This window comes from Dasypus novemcinctus, chromosome 8, assembly GCF_030445035.2.
Source record: "Dasypus novemcinctus isolate mDasNov1 chromosome 8, mDasNov1.1.hap2, whole genome shotgun sequence".
Taxonomy (NCBI): domain Eukaryota; kingdom Metazoa; phylum Chordata; class Mammalia; order Cingulata; family Dasypodidae; genus Dasypus; species Dasypus novemcinctus.
The window spans coordinates 15,793,773-15,806,882 of NC_080680.1; the positions used below are offsets into that span (position 1 = coordinate 15,793,773).

The following is a 13,110-nucleotide window of genomic DNA, read 5'->3' on the forward strand; positions in this document are numbered from 1 at the left end:
AACTATTTCTACCAACCATGGTCCATAGTGAACATTTGGCGCTTTTTCCATTCTCCCCCATTATCAGCACAGTACATCTTTGGAATAGATGCATGGATATTACAGCATTACTGTTAATCACAGTCCATAGATCACACCAGTTGTATTTTTCCCATGCTTTTCCACATTCCCATCACCCTGCAATAGTGATGTACATCTGCTCTAGCTCACAGGACACTCTTGCATCTGTACCATCAACCACAATCCTCATCCACGTCTGGGTTCATTATGTTATTCAGTACCTAATAAGCTAGATTATTCTCTAACTTTATTTGAATTGACATTTACATCCCTAAACTACCCTTTCCAGCCACATCCCCATGTATAAACCAGCTGCTACTATCTATAATGTGTTACCATCAACTCTATCTATACATTTCCATACTTTTACAGACAAATTCACTAAAGATTCTATGTATATTAAGCATCAGTAGTCTTTCTTATTCCTCCTCTAATCCCCTTTAAGAATCTACCACCTACCACAAGGTCTTGAAGATGTTTCCCTACATTTTCTTCTAGGAGCTTTAAGGTTCTAGCTTTTATATTTATGTCTTTGATCCATTTTGAGTTAATTTTTGTGTAAGGTGTGAAATAGGGGTCATTTTTCTTTCTTTTGGATATGGATATCCAGTTCTCCCAGCATCATTTGTTGAATAGACTGTTCTGCCCCAGTTGGGTTGGTTTGACGGGCTTGTCAAATATCAATTGGCCATAGATGTGAGGGTCTGTTTCTGAGCCATCAATTTGGTTCCATTTTTCTATGTGTCTATCTTTATGCCAGTACCATGCTGTTTTTACCACTGTAGCAAGGTAATATGATTTAAAGTCTGGAAGTGAGGGTCCCCCAACTTTGCCTTTTGATATCACTGCCTAGATTATTTTAAGTATTTTCCCCACAATATGAAGCCTAGATTATTTTAAATTTATTTTCCCCACAATGTGAAACTTCTCATGTTCTAAAGAGGGCCCAGGCTTGCATATGTACAGTCTGGGGATGACAGTGGTTTTAATAGGGACCTTTTTTACTGTCTTTTTCCTTGACATATGTGGTTATGAAACTCCATTAAATGCTGCTGATTGTGGAATTGTTTTCTACAGTTCCTTGATGCATAAACTGTTCTTCAGACTTACCCAATTAAATTCAAGCTACTTTGCAGGGATAGTTTTTTTCAGATCAGTGTTTGAGGTTTGTCCTGACCCCAAGAAAACTCTTCTTAGCTGTTTTACACTAGCTGTCTCTGGTAAACTAGTTGACCTAGTTTTGAATATATATTTAATGAAGTTTTCTCTATTTCAAGTGACTTATTTAGTGAAGAGTTACAGAGGTCTCTATTTTATGGCCTGCCTACCCCCTGGGTAAAACCTCTGAGCCACAGCTCTGGAGGTCAGGGTAGGACAGGGCGCACGTCTCTCTGAATAACACCACTGCCTTAGGAGCAGAGTGCTGGGTGTGGTTGGTAGTCTCTGATTTCTTGGCTCACCTATCCCAGCATAGACCCTCTGCCGTAAGAACAACGTGGGTGGTGTGGTGAGAATCCCAGTATTCTCAACATGCTATGCTTGAGGTAGAATCCATCCCAGACTGAGGGTTGGGCATAGAAAGAGAATCCCTAACCTTTTGCCTGCACTTGCCCTGAAAGCCTCTATAACATAAATGTAGAGGGTGGGAGTAAGAAATGCTAGTGACTTAACCTTCCCGGGAAAATACAGTTCTTAATTGGGAGCTGGGGTATACAGGTAGCCTGTGTTCTTAGCTGCACTTGCCTGGAATGGAGTGTCTATTATGCTGACTGAAAATAGGGGGGTGGATGGGCAAGAGTAGGTCAGGCTCAAGTGCCACAGACTGTCACTGTTGTTATTGAGTTTTATGAATGTTTATTTACTATATGCCTGTTAGTACCATTTACTGAGACTTATTTATTTTTAAAGAGCTTTATTGAGATATTCACATAAAAAAAAACTCATTCATTTAAAGTGTACCATTCAGTGGTTTCTCATATAGTCACTGGGTTTTGCAACCATCACTGCAATCAATTTTAATTAAAAAAAAATAGTCATTGGGTTTTGCAACCATCACTGCAATCAATTTTAATTAAAAAGAATAATTTTCAGGAGATTGTGGAAACATGGTGTCAGATTAGGCAGATAAGGCTTGGGTAATATTAGGCAGATAATCTAATCACAATATCAAAAAGCAACAGATAAAGAGCCAAAATCTGCTTAAGGGAACTTGCTTTGGGGGTCAGCAGACCAGGACAGTGCTTCACAACTCCCATGAGGGTGAGGGACAGACAGACAAGCCAAAACAACAAACTGTGAGTTACTAAACCTTGGCCTTTGGGATGGGCTCCCCACCCTGACACCCAGGATATTTAGCAACAGTAAAACCACTGTGCATTGCAGCTGAGAGGAAAGCAGACGTCTTCCTCCTGCCAGCTGTTACAAGGGAAAAGGGAGAGGGAGTCAGGGGCTTTTCTTCAGTGAATTCAGTCAGCAGAGCCCACTTTGAATCTCAAATCACCAGAAGAAAACAAAGGAATACTGAGAGAGAGATACATCTCTGCAGAAATATGCATCAACAAGTGCTAACTGCTGGCTGATCTGGAGTTTACCTGGACATGAACTGTTTTTAGAGTTCTTTTTATCCAACCCATGGCAGAAAATGTATACCCCATTAGCAAGTCCTGGGCACAGGCTTTGGTAAAATAAGTTGGGCAATTTTAAAGACTTAGGATAAGTTGAACCAAATATCAAAGAGCTGCAAAAATAATAATAATAATAATAACAACAATAGTTAAGAGAGAGAAATTGGCCAGCAGAGTGAATCCACCAGCATATCAGATGCCTAGACATCAGCAAAAAATTATGAGCCAAACTAAGAGACAGGAAGAGATGGCCCAGCCAAAGAAACAAACCAAATATCCTGAAGAGATTCAGAATTTGAGACAATACATCAATGATATCACAATTCTTAAATCACTGAAAAGAACTGAAAGAAAATATGACTAAAGAGATAAAGGATATTAAGAAGACACTGGGTGAGCATAAAGAACAATTTGGCAATCTGCAAAGAAAAATAACTGATCTTATGGGAATGAAAGACACAATGATGAGATTAAAAATACATTAGAGGAACATAAGAGTAGATTTGAAATGCCTGAAGACAGAATTAGTGATTTTGAAGACAGAAAATCTGAACTGGAAAAGACAGGAGAATGGGAAAAATGTAATAGGGCCTCAGGGAATTGAATGACAACGCAAAACACAAAAACATATGTGTTATTGGTGTCCCAGATAAAAGAAGATAATGGAAAAGGGGAAGAAAGAATATTTGAGGAAATAGTGACTGAAAACTTTCCTACCCTTATTAAAGACATAAATATTAATGTCCAAGAAGGACAATGCACCCCAAACAGAATAAACACAAATAGACCTATCTTGAGACACCTACTATTCAGAATGACAAATATTGGAGATAAAGAGAAGATTCTGAAAGCAGCAAGAGAAAAGCAAAGCAACACATGCAAGGGAAACTTGATAAGATTAAGTGCTGACCTCTCATCAGAAGCCATGGAGGAGAGAAGAAAGTGGTATGATGTAATTGAGGTATTGAAAGAGAAAAGCTGCCAGCCAAGAATTCTGTATCTGGAAAAAGCTTCAAAAATGAAGGTGAGTTCAAAGTCTTCACAGACAAACAAAAACTGATAGAACATGTTACCAAAATACCAGAATTACGAGAGATATTCAGGGGAGTACTGCAGTCTGAAAGGAAAAACAAGGACAAGAGACTTGGAGAAGAGTGGAGAAATGAATATTAGAAAGGGAAAAAAAAAAGACTATAGTATGATATGACATCTGAAAGCCAAAGGTCAAAATGGAAAAGTAAGTTAATACCTTTACAATTATAACATTGAATATTAATGGCATAAAGCCCCCAAGCAAAAGACACAGATTGATAGAATGGATTAAAAAATATAACCCATCTATATGTTGTCTACAAAATACTCACCTCAGATGTAAGGACACAGTCAGGTTAACAATGAAAGGTTGGAAAAAAGATTTCATGCAAATAGTAACCAATAAAAGAGGTGGAGTAGCAATACAATATCAGACAAAATAGATTTTAAATGCAAAACTGTTATAAGGGATGAAGAAGGTCATTATATATTAATAAAAGGAACAATTTAACAAGAAGAAATAACTATCCTAAATATTTATGCACCTAACCTCAGGCCCCAAGATACATGAGGCACACAGTGGCAAGCTGAATGGAGAAGTATTTGTCTCTACAATACTAATTGGAGACTTCAAAACACCACTCTCAGTATTGGATAGAACATCTGGACAGAGGATAAATAAGTAGAGAACTTGAATAATATGATAAATAAACTAGACCTCACAGAACTCTATAGAGCATTGCACCCCAAAACAGCAGGATATCCTTTCTTTTCAAGTACTCATAAATCCTTCTCCAAGGTAGACAATATGCAGGGTCACAAGACAAGTTTCAATAAATTTAAAAAGATTGAACTTATACAAAACACTTTCTCTGATCATAAAAGAATGAAACTGAAAATCAATAATGGATAGAAAAAGGGAAAACTCATAAATATATGGTGATTAATCAACATACTCTTAGTGGGTCAAAGATGAAATTTCAAGAGAATTCAGCAAGTTTCTTGAGACGAAGGAAAATGAGAACACAACATAACAAAACCTGTGGGAATCTGCAAAGGCAGTGCTGAGAGGGAAATTTAAAGCCCTCAATGCTTACATTAAAAAAGAAGAAAGAGCTAAAATTAAAGATCAAACTGCATACCTGGAAGAACTAGAAAAAGAACAGAAAACTAATCCCAAACTAAGCTGAAGGAAAGAAATAGTAAAGACCAGAGCAGAAACGAAATTGAGAATAACAACATCAATAACAACAGGGAAACAGACTTTGGCCCAGTGGTTAGGGCGTCCGTCTACCATATGGGAGGTCCGCGGTTCAAACCCTGGGCCTCCTTGACCCGTGTGGAGCTGGCCATGCGCAGTGCTGATGCGCGCAAGGAGTGCCGTGCCACGCAAGGGTGTCCCCCGCGTGGGGGAGCCCCACGCGCAAGGAGTGCGCCCATGAGGAAAGCCGCCCAGCGTGAAAAGAAAGAGAAGCCTGCCCAGGAATGGCGCCACCCACAGTTCCCGTGCCGCTGACGACAACAGAAGCGGACAAAGAAACAAGACGCAGCAAATAGACACCAAGAACAGACAACCAGGGGAGGGGGGGAAATTAAATAAATAAATAAATCTTTAAAAAAAAAAAATCCATAACAACAAAAAAAAAAACAATAGAATCAACAAAACCAAAAGTTGGTTCTTTGAGAAGAGCAACAAAATTGACAAACCCTTAGCTAGACTGATTAAAAAAAAAAGAGAGAGAGAGAGAAGACACAAAGAAATAAAATCAGAAATGAGAGGGAGGACATTCCTACTGACCCCAAAGAAATAAGAGAGATCATAAGAGGATACTATGAACAACTGTTTGCAAAAAAACTAGAAAATGTAGATGAGATGGATAAATTCTGAGAAACACATGAACATCTACATTGACTTTTGAAGAAATTGAAGACCTCGACAAACAAATCACAAGTAAAGAGATTGAAACAGTCATGAAATACCTTCTCCAAAAGATGAAAACCCAGGGACCAGATGGTTTCACAGGTGAATTCCACCAATCTTTCAAAGTCTGTCAAATACCAATATTGCTTAAGCTTCATAACAAAGCTACACAAATTAATAAACAAGTTCAGCAAAGTGGTGGGATACAAGGTTAATATGCAAAAATCAATAGTGTTTTATACACTACTGATGTGCAATCTGAGGAGGAAATCAGAAAAAAATTCCAGCGGCTAAAACTAATATTTAGGAATAAACTTAACCAAGGACATAGAGGACCTGTATTCAGAAAACTACAAAACATTGCTCAAAGAAACCGAAGACTTAGATAAATAGAGGGACATTCCATGTTCATGGATTGGAAGACTAAATATTGTTAAGATGTCAATTCTACCCAAACTAATTTACAGTTCAATGCAATCCCAATAAAAATACCAACAGCCTTTTTGCAGAAATTGAAAAATCAATAATGAAATTTATTTGGAAGGGTAAGCAACTCTGAATAGCAAAAGATGTTTTAAAACAACAAAGCTAGAGGACTCTCAATTCCTGACTTTAAAGCATATTACTTAGCTACAGTGGTAAAAAAACATGGTACTAGCATAAGGACAGATAAATTGACCAATGAAACTGAATCAAGAATTCAGAAATTGACCCTTACATCTATAGTAAAGAGATTTTTCACATGGCTATTAAGCCCACCCAGCTGGGCCAGAACAATCTATATTCAACACATGGCTCTGGGAGAACTGGGAAGCCATATCCAAAAGAAAGAAAGAAGACCCCTATCTCACACTTTATATAACAATTAACTCAAAATGGATCAAGGACTTAAATATAAAAACAACAACCATAAAACTCCTAGAAGAAAATGTAGAAAAACATCTTCAAGACATTTTGGTAATTGGTAGTTTTTAAACATTACACCCAAAACATGAGCAACAGAAGAAAAAATAGATAAATGGAACCTCCTTGAAATTCAACACTTTTGTACCTCAAAGGACTTTGTCAAAAGGGTGAAAAGGCAGTTGACTCAATGGGAGAAAATATCTGGAAATCACATACTTGATAAGGGTTTAATATCCATGATATATAAGGAGTTCATACAACTCAACAACAAAAAGACAAAGTATCCGATTTAAAAATGGTCAAAAGACTTGAAAAGACAACTGTCCAAAGAAGAAATACAAGTGATGTTCAACATCATTAATAATTAGGGAAACGCAAATCAAAACGACAATGAGATATCATTTCACACCTATTTGACTGGCTGCTTTTAAAAAGTTGGAAGGCTGTAAATGTTGGAGAGGACATGGAGAGATAACTTATTCACTGTTGGTGGAAATGTAGAATGGTACAGTCACTGAGGAGGACTCTTTGGCAATTTTTAAGGAAGTTGAATATAGATTTACCATGGGACCCAGGAATACCATTGCTAGACTGAGAGCAGTGACACAAATAGATACCTGCACACTGATGTTCATAGTAGCATTATTCATGATAGCCAAAAGTCGGAAACAAGCCAGGTGTCCATCAACTGATGAATGGATAAACAAATTGTGGAGTATACACACGATGAAAGGGAAGTGGACTTGGCTCAGTGGTTAGGGCATCCATCTACCACATGGGAGGTCCGTGGTTCAAACCCTGGGCCTCCTTGACCCATGTGGAGCTGGCCCACGCACAGTGCTGATGCATGCAAGGAGTGCCGTGCCATGCAGGGGTGTCCCTGTGTAGGGGAGCCCCACATGCAAGGAGTGTGCCCCATAAGGAGAGTCGCCCAGCATGAAAGAAAGTGCAGCCTGCCCAGGAATGGCACCGCACACATGGAGAGCTGACACAACAAGATGATGCAATAAAAAGAAACACAGATTCCCATGCCACTGACAACAACGGAAGTGGACAAAGAAGAACACGCAGCAAATAGACACAGAGAACAGACAACTGGGGGCGGAGGGAGAGGAAGGGAAGAGAAATTTTAAAAAAAAGAAATGAAGTCATGAAACATGGAAACATGGATGAACCTGGAGGATGTTGAGTAAAGCAAGCAAGACAAAAAAGGACAAAAACTGCATGATTGCCCTATCATGACTAAATGTATTATATGAAATATAAAGATATTATGTGAAAAATGAACATGGGTAGAATTGCATATAAAAGATTATTTTTCTCTGAAGCTGAACAAAGGTAAGTTAATAGTACAAAATATTAATATCAGACAAAAATACATTTATTACAATTGATGAACACAGTTTGGAAATTGCCACTAAGCATGGATTATAGTTTACATTGTAGCTTACACTCTCTTCTGCACAATTTTGTACGTTATGGCAAGATATGTAATGGCCTGTATCTCTCATTACAATGTCATTCAGGACAATTCCCAAGTTCCAAAAGTGCCCCTTTATTACACGTTTTTCCCTTTTCCTGCACTCAGAACTTCCAGTGGTCACTGCCTCATCAATGATATAAGTTCTGACATTGCCAGAATCACAATAAGTCTGTAGTAGAATACCAGTAAGTCTACTTTGGTCCATAGTTCATTCCCCAATCCTGAGGATTCAATAAGAGATAATGCCCACTCTACCTCTAATTGAGAGGGGGCTTTGATACCATAGGACAAATGGATGGGACTCTCTTGCTTGCAGTTGTAGGCTCTCTTGGTTCCTTAGGATGGTCATTGGCCATCATCATCTCCTTGTTAGTTGTCCTGGGTGAGTCCAATGAACTGGAGAGTAGGTGTTGCAACTCCATTGAGATTCAAGGCTCAGCTGGTACCTGGACAGTACAAAGATTTAAGCCTTCTGGATGTACACCCATCAACTCTAGTACTAATTATAGATTCAAACAGAAAGGTCAGGAGAGACGTGTAGGGAAACCATAACTGAGTCCAACTCTCACACTGAAGAGTTAAGAATTTAAAAAAATATAGGGATATTGGGAAATAGTTTTCTTAAGTATCTTTGCCAGGTTTTGGTCTCAGGGTAATGCTGTTCTTATAAAAGGTGTTGGGAAGTTTTTCTTCATCCTCAAATTTAAGGGAGTTGGTATAGAATTAATATTATTTCTCACCCAAATATCTGACAGAATTCACCAGTGAAGTTCTGTGTATGGAATTTTCTTTTGAAGGTTTTGAATTACAAATTCAATTTCTTAATGGATGAGACCCATTTCTTCTTGTGCCAGCTTTGGTAACTTATATCTTTCAACAATTTGACTATTTTGTCTATATTACCACATTTATCACCATGAAATTATTAAAAATGTCCTAAGCTTTTGAATGTCTGGAAAATCTATAGTGACATTCCTATTTCATACTAGATTTTGGAAATTCATTTTCTTTTTTTATTCTTGATCAGTTTAGCCATTTATCAATTTTATCTTTTCAAAGACTCAAATTTTCATTTCATTGATTTTTTCCTTTTGAGGTTTCTACTTTGATTTCTACTTTTAATTATTATTCTCTTTCTTCTATTTGCTATGGGATTAATTTGCTTTTCTTTCTATAGTTGCTTAAGATAACTGCTTAGATAACTGATTTTAGATCTTTCTTCTCTAATAAATATTTAATACTATAAATTTTCCTGTAAGCACCATTCTAGATGCATGTAACCAATTTTCATATATCTTTTTGTTTAGGAGGTACAGGGATTGGACCTGGGACCTTGTATATACATGTAAAGCTCACACTCAACCACTGAGCTATACCTTCTCCACTATCATTTTCATTTCACTTGGATCATTTTTTAAATTTCCCTCATGAACTCCTCATTGGCCCACATGTTATTTAGAAATGTCTTGTGTCACCGCCAAATATTTGGGGCATTTTTCAGAGTATTACTTGGTATGATTTTGATACTTTTAGCAGCATATTTCTTCTTGACAACAAACAATTGACTTGCCTTTTTTTTTTTTTAACCAGTTTGACTAGGTTTTTAAAATCCAGTCTATGTCTGCCTTTTTGACTGTTTTGTTCTTCACATTTAATTGTTGCTTTTTTGGAATTAAAACTACCATTTCATCAGCGTGGCACATTCATTGCATTTCATGAATACATTTTGGAGCACTGCTACACTGCATGGATTACAGTTTACATTGCAGTTTACACTCTCCCCCAGTTCACTCAGTGGATTATGCAGGATATATAATGTCCTGCATCTGTCCCTACAATATCGTTCAGGACAACTCAAAGTCCTGAAAGCGCCCCCATATCACACTGTGGGAGGAGTGTGTGTGGGGGGTTGGGGAGTGGGGTATATGGGAACCTCATATTTTTTAATGTAACATTTTGTGTGATCTATATATTTTTTCAAAAAAAAGACAAGAAATTTCATTAAGAAAAAGTTATTTACCTTTAGCCTTACCATATGACCAAACAATTCCATGTCTAAATGTAATTATGTATATACTCAATGAAAGAAGCCAGAGCCAAAAGAAAACATATTGCTTAATTGTTTGTATGCAATGTTCTGAAAAGGCAAATCTCTTTAGTCACAGAGTAGATAACTGGTTTCCCAAGGATAGGGCAGGAATGGTTTCTTTTTAGGGTGGTGAAAATGTTTTAACATTAGATTGCAGTGATCAATATATAACTCTGTTATTATGTTAAAATTTAAAAAAAATGTATTTGAATGTTACAACATGCTATTAGGCAAATTTTTTAAAAAAGCATTATGTTAAATGAAAGAAACCAGACACAATGTACTACATATTGTATGATTCCATTTATATAAAATGTAATTATAAATTCATTTATAAAGATGCAGTTAGATTAACGGTTATATAGGGCTGTGGTATGATAGCGGGAGTGAGGAGTGAGGGCTAAGGGGTGTTGTGTTTTTCTCTTTGGAGTCATGATATTGTCCTAAAATTTTTTGTGGTGATGAATGCACAACACTGTTACTATACCAAAAGCCATTTACTGTACACTTTGGGTGGATTTTGTTATGTGAATAAATCTCAATAAAACTGCTTAAAATCAGAAAAAAAAAGAAAAAAGTAACACCATATGCAGCAGCCCTTCAAAAAAAAAAAAAAAAAAAGAAAAAAAGTTATCATCTCCCTATTTTTTTTCCCTGTTGTTCCAAATGATCTCTGCTTCATTTTCTTACTTTTGCTGTTTATCTCCAGATCATTTTTTAGTTTTCAATTTTGTTTTCTACTGAATTAGTTATAGTCTTTCTTGGTTGCTCTAGATTTTAAAATATGCAAGTCTAATTTGTCACAATCTATATTTTTTATTATTTTTAAAGAAGCTTTAGATTATATAAATGCTACATTAATAGGGAATTCCCATATACCTCACCCTTTTCCCCTCCCACACTTTTCCCCATTAACATTCTTCATTAGTGTGGTATATTTGTACAATTTGTTATAATTTATTACAGTTGATGAACACACATTGAGGCACTGCTACTGTGGACTATAGTTTACATTATAGTTGGAGGCTACTGCCTTTATATCAATGATAAATGTTCTTCCATTGCTAGAAAAACGTCTATAACAGAATAATAATAAATCTACTTTATTGTTCATTCCCCAATCTTGATTTTGGGATGGTGATGCCTACTCTAATTGAGACGGGGTATAGATCCCATGGAACAGATGGATGGAACTATCTTGGTTGCAGTTGCAAACACTCTGGTCCTTGGGATGGGTGTTGTCCATCATCATCTCCTTGTTAGTTGCCCTGGGTAAGTCCAATGAACTCACCAGGATCCAAACGGCACATGGACAGACCAAAGATTTGTCTCTGGGACATATGTTTAACAAGTATAGTGCTATTACAGGTTCAAATAAAAGGGGCAGAAGAGCCATGTTTAGGGAAACTATAAATGAGTCTAATTCTGTTACACTGGGGAGCATAAATTCCAAAGTAAGGTCCACTTACAGGGTGTTGAATTTCTGACATTCTGCCCTACTTAGAGTGTCTGGATGTCTCCAGAGCCCTCAGGAGCCCCACTATTTGAGGCACTGTTTAGTGTAGTCAAAGAGATCTGCTGAGTCGTGCATAAGCCTAACCTCTGGAATGACCTCCCGACTCACTTTGAAATCTCTTAGCCATAAAAACTTATTTCTATTTGCCACTTATCCCTTTGGGACAAGGTCTTTATCCAGATCCATTGCTAGTTTGCACTAGGTAATAATCCCTTGCTGCCAGAGAGACATGTTTAAACAATACATTCCCTTTTTTTGTTTAAACCTTCAGTTTCTTCCGTTACATTCTTAGTACTGCTATTTTATTTAACTTCCAGCTCTATTATGAACTATTTTGCTTTCACATATAAACACCACAATATATCGTGACTGTTTTTGTTATAAACAGTGATTTTTCTTTTTAAAGCTTTAAGAAGTAGCTCTTGCTGGGTTTGAAGACAGTCTCCATGAGTTCAACAGTTACAAAGAAATGAATTCTACCAACAACCAGATGTCCTAAACTTTTGGAGCAGGGAAGTAAAGGGGGAGAAGAAACTACTCACTGAGCACATAGACAGGCACCGTGTGGATACCTTACTTATGTTAGCTCAGAGCAATCTGCAAGGACGTGAGGTTTGTATTTGGACACGTCCTTCTCATCGGATGCATCCTCTTGACACTGGACAAGAAAAGAAGTGCGCCGAAAACGGGCAGATGCAACTGAAGAGGCAGGCGAGAGGATGAGGATAGCGTTATCAGCCCCGACTCCGCAGATTTCTTTCCCCACCCTCTGAGAGCAGGAATAAATTCCAGGGTCGAGTTCCCATTTCTCCTAGCCCTCCACCGCTCAATGTCCAGAACTCGAGGGCACGACCCCCACCCTCTGCCTGGCCTGGTCCGGAAGCGCTGCCGCGGCCTCCCGCATCCCCGCCGCACGCCGGTGCAGCGCCGGGGACTGACCCAGCAGTGACTCGGTGGCCGCATCGTGCTCCCGCAGCTTCTCCAGCAGTGACTTGGCGTCTGTCAGAATCTTCCCGACGGTGCAGCTCAATGTACAACAACAGCACTCCGCACCGCTCACCTACGCGATTCGCTCAGCTCTTTCTGAACCCGTCTCTGCGTGGCAGGCGTCACTTCCGGGCACGTTTAAAAGGTGCCTTAGCAGCCGCCGTCTTCGCGCCTGCGCATTTGTAGACTTGTCCGTGGTTTGACCTCTCTTCATTAGCAGCGGCCTCTCCCTGAGGAGAGCCGGGGACCTGGCCTTGCCACGCCCTTGGTTTTCTTGGTTTCACAGCTTAGGGGCCTGGGTGAGTTGCGGCTGGGCGCGTCCGATTTTCTCTTATTTTTTTCCTTTCCTGTTTTAATTCGGCTAATAAATTGAAAGTAAATTTAACCAGAACCACGGTGACTTTTGTGCTGTTACATTGATTCAAAAAAGTTTTCCTTGTAAAAAAAAATTAAGAGGTAAAAATAATCTTCTATGGGAAACGGACTTGGCCC

At 38.3% G+C, this 13,110-nt stretch overlaps 1 long non-coding RNA gene across 1 annotated transcript; it reads right to left on the reverse strand.

Annotated features, from left to right (window-relative positions):
- Positions 1–1,955: 1,955 nt before the first annotated feature.
- On the reverse strand, positions 1,956–12,754 carry LOC131279406 (uncharacterized). The gene is made up of 2 exons (XR_009186739.1): positions 12,571–12,754; positions 1,956–8,472 (listed from the first exon to the last, which is right to left on the reverse strand). It is a non-coding gene; the product is annotated as an uncharacterized lncRNA (long non-coding RNA).
- Positions 12,755–13,110: the final 356 nt, after the last annotated feature.